We start from the raw sequence: 7,448 nt of genomic DNA, 5'->3' as shown, positions 1-7,448 counted from the left end.
TAGACATTATTGGCCAGCAGTTTATGACAGCTTCATGCCCTGCTGCATCTTGAATGGTCACACCACATTTGGTTGAGTGGGGCAGACATCTTGCTCTATTAGAGCAACCTGACCTAGGAAAGAGAGGAAAGAGTGGGTGCTGGTGATGGGCGGGGCACCTGCCGGCAAGGAGTCCTTCAGCACAGCTTTGAGCACCATGAGGTACCTTTAGTGCTGCCCTACTTTTCAGAGAGAAACTTGTAGTATAAGGGGAAAAAGAGTAATTTGTTTCCCTAGTCCCCCCTCCCCCTCAGACAGGGTTTCTCTGTGTAGCTTTGCACCTTTCCTTGATCTCGCTCTGTAGACCAGGCTGGCCTCAAACTCACAGAGATCCGCCTGGCTCTGCCTCCCGAGTGCTGGGATTAAAGGCGTGCGCCACCACCGCCTGGCTCCTAGTTCTTTTATATACAGTTTTGAAAATGTAATAAAAATCCAAAGCAAAACAAAGATTAGTGTGTTTTTTCAAAGGGAAAGTCTGCCTTGTTTAGATAGCATACCTTGGGGTAGCTGGCTCTAGCCTGTTGTCTCATTAGGTCAAAGAGGAGCCATGGCAGTCTAGGTGACTCCTGTGCCTGGGTAGACAAACTCTGTTGAGTGGAGGGACAAGTCTGGCACCCTCCTGTACAAAATTCAACTTTGTTCTCTCTTACAAACTCATTTCTAAATTCCTGGTCTATAAATGTGTCTGCTCTTTATATTTTTTCTTTGAATGACTTGTTACATCTACTCAGTTCCCTTATTAATAATAGTTTTAACAAAAATGTGATCATAATTTCATTTTCTTAAAAAATACATCTTAACAGTGTTCCTATAATTTATCTCCAGCCACTTACCCAGGAGAGGTAGACATGAGATACAAATTTCACCAAGCAGGAAGTGTCACTTGCTGTGGAATAATCCTTCTGTACACTGTGAAGACATCCTGCTCTTATTGTTAATAAAAAGCTGATTGGCCAATAGTTAGGCAGGATTATCTAGGCAGAGAGAATGCTGGGAAGAAGAAATGCAGTCTGGGGAGTTGTGAACCAGACATGGAAGAAACAACATGGGAAGTTCATAGATGAGGTAAACGAGCCTGGGGCAACACATAGATGAATAGAAATGGGTTAATTTAAGCTGTAAGAGCTAGTTAGTGGCAAGCCTAAGCTATTGGCCGATCATTTATAATTAATGTTAAGTCTCTGTATGGTTATTTGGGTAGCTGCTGGTGAGACAGAAAAGTATGGCTACAGTCACTATCTTTTTTGTTTTGTTTTTGAACCAGGGTTTTGCTATGTAGCCCAGTCTGGCTTTAAAGTTGCAATCCCCCGAGTCTCCCAGGTGCTGGGATTACAGGCATGTGCCACTGTCATGTGACATTTTGATTGTGTTCTGACAAATAAAGCTTGATTGGAGTCAGAGGGTGGAGCTACCCACTAGCTGACCATAAAGGTCTGGAGGACTGTAGAGAGAGGAGACAGGAAGTAGTAAGGTGGGGCTGAGAGAGGATCTCAGCCCTTTTGGTTGGAGAAATTATAGATGGATGTTTCTGTCCCACCCGGTCCCACAGCTCTTCAGTCCCAAATAAACACACAGAGGTTTACATTAATTATAAACTGTTTGGCCTATTGTTCAGGCTTATAAGTAAGTAGCTCTTATGCTTAAATGAACCCATAATTCTTATCTATGTTTAGTCATGTGGCTTGGTACCTTTTCTCAGTCCAACATTCTCATCTTATTTCCTCTGCATCTGGCTGGTACTCCATCTCTTTCCTCTTCCTTGCCTTTTCCTAGTCTGGTCACCCTGCCTACGCTTCCTGCCTGGTTACTGGCCAATCGGCATTTTATTAAACTGATAGGAGTGACAAATCCTTACAGTGTACAAGAGCATTACCCCACAGCATTTCTTTCTTTCTTTCTTTTTAATTACAAACTGTTTGGTCTATGACCCAGGCTTATTACTAACTAGTTCACTCATCTTAATTAACCCATTTCTATTAATCTATATTTTGCCGTGTGGCCATGATGTTACTGATCTGCTGGCATCTTGTTCTTTGGGCTGCTGGATGGTGTCTCTCTGACTCTGCCCTTCTCCCTGTATCTCTGCTTGGCTTTCCTGCCTGGCTCTTATCCTGCCTTTCCATAAGCCAAAGCAGCTTTATTTATTAACCAATGGGAGCAACACATATTCAGAGCACAGAAAGATATCCCACAGCAATAGGAAGCAACTGTGGCTCCTCCCCTGTTTCTCTGATGTTTCAAGTTTTTACCCCGATAAATCTGACTCTTGATTTTTTATTGTTAAAGATTAATCAGATTAACGCTTCATGCCACCATACCTGGCTTATGACTGGGCTTTAAAATTTATTTATTTATGTGTGTGAGTGTTTTGCTTGCCTGTGTGTCTATGTATCACATATGTGCATTTGTCCTCAGAAACCAAAAGAGGGCATTGGATCTCCTGGATCTGGAGTTACAGATAGTTGTGAACTGCCATTTAGATGCTGGAACTAAACCCAGGTCCTCTCCAGCCTATGCCTATGATTTTGATCACCACACTTTCCACGTGCTCCCCTCTTAAGAAGGCAGGACCATTAATTATAGTCAGTAGTAGATATGAGCACGAAAACATGGAGCTTGTATTGATTTGAGAAGAGGCCATTAGCCAAAGAATGCAATTAACAGCTAGAAGGTTAAGAAACAAGTTCTCCCTGGAAGCTTCCATGTGGAAATCAGTCTTATAAATTCTGATCTTCAGAGAGATAAAAAATAATTTTTTAAAAATCTCATTTTAAAAAGGTTTATTCTATTTTATGATTATGAATGTTTTGCCTGTATGCATGTATGTGCACCAAGTAATAGCCTGTTGTATCCTCAGAACCTAGGGTTAAGAATGGTTGTGAGTCACCGTGTGGGTGCTGGGAATCAAACTCATAGCCTCTGCAAGAGCAGCAAGTGCTTTCAATCACCAAACCATCTCTCCAACCCCAGACATAAAAGAGTAAATGAATGCTGTGTGAAGCTAGATCTGTGGTGTTTCGTTAGGAAGCAATAGGAAGCAGATACTGTCTCCTGGTTGGGTTCCCACTTCCCTCCCATTGTTAAACCTGAAAATTGTGAGGAAAAAGACCAAATTCATAATTTTCTAATTAAAGCAAGCTTTATTTAAAACTAGCCAGGATGATGGACACTGGCAAGATCCATACCCAGGATTCCCAAAGAATGGTGCTGAAATAGGTTAGTCAGGTGCTTATAAAGGCAAAACCCACAAGGCTACATACTTCCTGCCTTCCTCCAATTGGGGCAAGCATACATCCTGACATACTTCCTGTCTAAGTATCTCCCTTGTATGTAACACGAATTGCTAAATGGTCTTATTAATAAAAAAAATGGAGCTAGATATTGGGGTGAACGCTGAAAGATCAGAGAAGCAGAACAAGCCACAGCCAACCTCACCTCACCAACTCCTCAGCCGATCCTGTTTCCATTAATTCTCAGCTGAAACCCTTGAGTCCTCACCCCTGAGGGTCTCAGTTGAACTGATGCTTAGTCCCTGTTTCCTCAGGCCTTATATACTGTTCTCCACCCAGCCATGTCACTGCCTGGGATTAAAGACCTGTGCTTTCCAAGCAAAGACATGAGATCTCCAGTTCTGGGATTAAAGGCGTGTGCCACCCTGCCTGACTCTATTACCAGTGTGGCTTTGAGCTCACAGAAATCCAGATGAATCTCTGCCTCCCAAGTGATAGGATTAAGGGTGTGTGCCACCACTGTCTGGCCTCTATGTCTAATCTAGTGGCTGGTTCTGTCCTCTGATCCCCAGATAAGTTTATTAGGGTATACAATATATCACCACATTTAGGGTACACAATATATCACCACACCTCTACATGTGATCAAGTGCATCCTGTGCAGTTGGGACAACCAATCTTGTTTGCTGAAGTGAAAACATGTGGTGTGTTATCTTATATAAACAACAGCCCCCAGCATTCTAGGAAATTATCTGTCCTTGGGCAAATGGGGCTTACAGGTTAGAGGCATTTTTGTTTTATAGATCTCTTAAGCACAGTAATTTAAACAAAACAGAACTTTAGCCCTCACATTGTAACCCCCACCCCCTATTTTTTGACTGGGTCTCACTATGTAGCCCTGGCTAGTCAAACTTGCTGCACAGACCAGGCTGGCATCCAGTTCACAAACATCTGCCTGCCTTTGCCTCCTGCATGCTGGGATTAAAGGCATGTGTCATCATACCCAGACCTCTTTTTTTTTTTTCTGAGACAGATCTCCCCATGTAGGCTGTCCTAGAACTCATTCAGGAGCCCAGGCTGGCCTCAGATTTATATCCCCCTTCCTGTGCTGTGGGATGGTCTGTATGTCATATGTGTTGCTGATGGGTCAATAAATAAAACACTGATTGGCCATTGGCTAGGCAGGAAGTATAGGCGGAACAAGGAGGAGAATAAAGCTGGGAAGTGGAAGGCTGAGTCAGAGAGACACTGCCAGCCGCCATGATGAGAAACAGCATGTGAAGATGCCGGTAAGCCACGAGCCATGTGGCAAGGTATAGATTTATAGAAATGGATTAATTTAAGCTATAAGAACAGTTAGTAAGAAGCCTGCCACAGCCATACAGTTTGTAACCAATATAAGTCTCTGTGTTTACTTGGTTGGGTCTGAGCGGCTATGGGACTGGCAGGTGAGAGAGATTTGTCCTGACTGTGGACCAAGCAGGAAAACTCTAGCTACATTCCTGCCTTAGTCTCCATAGCCCTGGGATCATAGGCATTTACCACCAAACTCAATTCTGCCTTCCTCCTCTGTAGTGCATTCTCCACACCACAGATGGGGAATCTTCCAAATATAAATAAGATTGTCATTGTCCTGCTGTTGTGGGACATTTTTACACTATGTGAAGTGTATTGATGTGATTAGTCTAATAAAAAAGCTGAACAGCCAACAGCTAGGCAGGAGGTAATGCCATGCTATAGAAAGTAGATTGATATAAATGGGTTAATTTAAGTTATAAGAACTAGTTAGGAACAAGTCTAAGCTATAGGCTGAGCTTTCATAATAATAAGTCTCCATGTTGTTATTTTGGGAGCTGGCTGGCGGGACAGAGAAAGGCTTGTTATGTTGTGGAATAGAATATTTGTTTAACTATATAAAGATGTGTTGTATTTGCTTGTGTTGCAGAATAATTGTTTACCTGTGTCAAGATGTGCTGCTGTTTCACCTTGCCTGCCTAAAGCATCTGATTGGTCTAATAAAAAGCTGAATGGCCAATAGCCAGGCAGAGGAGGGATGGGCGGGGCTGGTGGGCAGAGAGAATAGGTAGGAGGAGGAATCTAGGCTGGAGAGAGAATGAAGGAGAAAGAGGGGGAGATGCCACGGGCCAGCCTGCCAGGCAGCTGCCAGCCAGCCAGACACGGAGGAAGCAGGAAAGGAGGACATACAGAATGAAAGAAAGGTAAAATGTAGATGAAGAGAAACAGATTAAAATAAGTTATAAGAGTTAGTGGGACAAGCCTGAATTAAGGCCAAGCATTCATAACTAGGTAAGTCTCCGGGTCATGATTTGGGGGCTGGCAGTCCAAGAAAGCCTGTGCTGTTGTTACAACCTGCTTAAACCTTTCTTATCAAGAGCCTTCTCTTTCTGTTTAAATGTTTTAAAAATGTTGAATCCAGATACTCATGCATGCTGGGTAAATACTCACTCCACCATCGAGCCACCCCCGACCTCTTCTCTTTATACCAGGAACAGAATCCAAATGTACTAGTTATGGGCCCTGCATGGTCTGGCCACTGGCTTCTTCTCTGTTCTCCTCCACTCCTCTTTCCACGTGCTTTCCTCTCCCTCTGAATAGGATAGGAAAAAAAAAAAAACTGTGAGGAGCTGAGAAGAGGAAAAAGCCCCTTTCCCTGGGGTCAAGAAACTTCCACACCACTGATGAGATCAGCACTACCTGCACAAGAGACAGTGCTCTTTTTAAAGATATTGCAAACAAGAACTCTGCTGTCTTAGGGTCAGGATGCCTTTGGCCTCTTTTATTCCTAAATGTAAACAATGTACCCTGTAAAACCACCTTACAATTTCATTTACAGTAGAAATTTCTAAGCAAAGCAGGTCACTTTGTCAAATTTCTGTTTATTCTTGTTTTTGTTTTGTTTTGTTTCTGAGACAGGATTTCTCTGTGTAGCTTTGGCTGTCCTGGAACTCACTCTGTAGATCAGGCTGGCCTCAAACTCACAGAGGTCCACCTGCCTCTGCCTCTGGAATGCTGGGATTAAAGGCATGTGCTGCCACCACCTGTTGTAAACTTATTTTTAAACATTGTTAATTTTTAAATTTTGTAAATTATATATTTTGAATGATGTAACTTCAAAAATCACAAAATCGTATATATTATATATATTCATTGTAAAGATGCCCCCCACCACCACCTGACCTTCTTGATAGAGCAGCTGGTTTCCACTTTGAGATCTTTGCTCTAGACATCCTTTGGCCTGAAACACTGTGTCTCTGGAATCTTGGATGTCTGGTCCCTTTATCCTTCAGCTCACAGTCATCCTCTTCAGGGGAGGCTTCCCTGACCACCATTTGAAGAGGTTCCCGTCACTGCCACCGTAACCCTTCTTAGTGGTCTTTACAGTGTTCATTATCTGAAGCTCAGCCACTCACTTGGTTTGGTTATTTCCTCCCTACCTGTAATTCCAAGTTCAAGGAAACCAGAACCTTTGTGTGTCTCACACACGACCGTATCTCCAGACCCTACAAGTACCTAGTACAGGCTAACAAGCACTCACTAAAAGCCTGTTGCAAGATTGAATACTTGCCCTTACAAAGGCCCAGGGTTCACGTTGGCTTTCACCAGAGCAGGGTCTAGAATCCTGGCCTCCTAACTAAATCTGGAGGTGGAATTGGACTGGACTTTAGTCACTTTTGTTAGAACTTGGGGTTGGACTTTAGGGCCACCCAGCCTGCTTAGAGGAGTTCACCTTTATTATTTGACTTAGGATGGGGATGTGGCTCAGTGGTGAAGTGTTTATTTGCCTAGCATACACAAGGCCTGGGGATCTAGGATTGCATAAATAAAATTTACTGTTTGAGAATGGCAATGGAAATAGCAATGGTGTGGTGGAAATAAGAACGGCCCCCAGAGGCTCATATGTTTGAGTGTTTAGTCACTAGGGAGTGACACTATTTGAAAGGATTAGAAGGATTAAGAAGTGTGGCCTTGCTGGAGGAAGTATGTCACTGGAGTTGGGGTTTGAGGTTTCAAAAGCTCATGCCAGGCAGAGTCTCTCTGTTGCCTAAGCATCAGGATGTAGACCTCTCAGCTACTTCTGTACCATGTCGGCCTGCGTGCATCCATGGTCGCTGTCGTGGTGATAATGGACTAACCTCTGAAACTGTAAGCAGGCTTCCC

The sequence above is a fragment of the Peromyscus californicus genome, unplaced genomic scaffold, assembly GCF_007827085.1.
Source record: "Peromyscus californicus insignis strain IS unplaced genomic scaffold, ASM782708v3 Scaffold_7__1_contigs__length_154581171, whole genome shotgun sequence".
NCBI classification, from domain to species: domain Eukaryota; kingdom Metazoa; phylum Chordata; class Mammalia; order Rodentia; family Cricetidae; genus Peromyscus; species Peromyscus californicus.
Note: the sequence above shows the minus strand (reverse complement) of the source record.